The sequence below is a fragment of the Octopus sinensis genome, unplaced genomic scaffold, assembly GCF_006345805.1.
Source record: "Octopus sinensis unplaced genomic scaffold, ASM634580v1 Contig02042, whole genome shotgun sequence".
Lineage (NCBI taxonomy): Eukaryota > Metazoa > Mollusca > Cephalopoda > Octopoda > Octopodidae > Octopus > Octopus sinensis.
In genome coordinates this window covers 386436-388647 of record NW_021825323.1, presented here as the reverse complement: position 1 = coordinate 388647, position 2212 = coordinate 386436, and positions in this window count along the sequence as shown.

The following is a 2212-nucleotide window of genomic DNA, read 5'->3' as shown; positions in this document are numbered from 1 at the left end:
CAAAAAATACAAAAATTGACAAAGTTGACCTAAAAATGGAAAAATTGACCAAGTTGACCAAAAGTTGACATTATTGACTTTTGGTTGCCCTAATCATCACTTCGAAGTACGTGTGCCAAGTATTATAATTGTTGTTTCCATATTTTTTGCCACAAGCGACAATGATGGTTTAATTCTTACAAGATCTTTGTCATTTGATACTTTGTCGTGGTTTTTTTCACTTTTAGAACAAGACCAAATGTGGCAGTTTTCTCCTTTACTCTTAATATTAAAAGTCTCAAACCATCCTCTCTTTATGAAAGCAGCGTGGCATCGTCCAAATAACAAAGATTCGAATAAGTGATAAAAGATGGGTCTTCAATTTGTCAAAATTTATAAGAATGTCAAATAAAGAATAATTATATTCATTGACCACCGTTTTACATGACCTTCCTTTGTTAATTCGTATAAACTAATTATTCAAAAAACTATAGTTGAGATTTTAAAACCCCTCAAACCCTGATTGTTAGCAACAAATTATATCATAATATTTTGGATTGATTTTTAGTCATTCGTTAGTTAATCATAGAGGACTCGGCATTACCGGGGGTGTAAAGACGTATGGATAGCGTTTAGCGTTGAAGTCTTTAACACAAGGTCGTAAATATGTAGCCGCCATTTTAAGGACAGAAGCAGGTGTCAGGCCAAGGTCTTCAAAATCAAGACGACCAGTCAACCGATCGCTAACACACTCCTGAGAATAATCAGTCAAAAATACTTCCCCTCTCGAGTCTATCAACGCCATAGAGACGCGTCAGTGGTCTTAATAACTCAATGAACCGAATTTTGTGTTTGTACAACCAATTCATGTCCGTGATTGGATTCTTCCAAAGATCGGTCGAGTGAAGAATGAAACGGACCAGCTCGTCCAGTCGATACCGCTCAGGCCTGAAAATGAGAACGAATTAACTAACCCAGCCAATTCAACAATGTGGGGTCCAATTGGGGTGCTAATCAACTCAAAGAGAGCACTGACGACATCAAAAGCCTCAACTATTCATAAAGAAACAAACCAGGACAGGCTGCTTCACAGTCTGCCGACCTCTTTGCCACAATGGGAGAGACCCTGATAACGTCCTTCTGTCTAACACGTTTTATACATCAGCCAACATTTATCGGCGAAATAGAACAAGAAACGGTCAGCAGTGCCCGTCATGTCAGAAGGTCGGACTATGGTAGCATTTGGGAACTCAGAAGCGACCGCATCTTCTCCCAAGGCCTGTAAATTTCCGAGAAGAAATAACCTTCGACCGAAGAAATTTTGATCCGCCCCGAAGAATGCACTCTGGGGGGTTGAGAGAAGCATTCAGGGCAGAAACGTGGATAAATGAACGAACCCCTAAATTTCTTGATATTCTGGCAATTCTACGAGCTCCCTCACAGTGAACTTGCTCAAATGAGAAGTTTCTAAAACATGTCGTCATGATTAAACTTGGTTTCATAATCGCGGCCAATGAGGTTGACAACCACGTTGGAGTACTTAACTGCGGACTCTATTGACTTCTCATCATTCAAATGGAACGGCTACATGTAGACAAATAATAAAGTGTACATGGAAGAGGATCTGTCCAAGCCCTCCACAAAGCTTGAGGGAATCCACGTGGTATCTGTCGCATCGGTAAGGTATAATTATTTGTCCACCAACCCGACCTAAAATTGTGTTAAAGAAAACTTGCCTAATCTGTTCACAAGCATTCGACCCAAAAACCCGCTTGCCCCGAAAACAGTAACAACGTCACCACTGAAGGATGAGCGTCCTCCCGTGCCACGCTTGTATGCGGCAATATTAAATGCTTCACTGGAGTACAAACGTTTCATCACAATGATCAAAATAACTTTACATATATATTCAAATAAAATAAATATTATAATAATTTATCTTTGAAAAACTCTATTCTGGTCTAAATACATTATGAAAAGTTTCTACTATGGTTGTTCGATTGAAGAAAAGATGCCCATTTGAGCAAAAAAATCTCTACCATTGGGACTTTTTTTACTAATTTATCATACCTTCAAGGCGTACTCAAGAGAATCGTAATCATTGTTTCCCTATCATCCTGTCTAAAACTATCTGGAATTCTGTAAGAAAAATTATAAGAACAGGTTTTAACTAGCGCCTATCGAAGACCTTCTTATTGATAAACAAAGAAGATTAATCAGTAGTACCATGTTT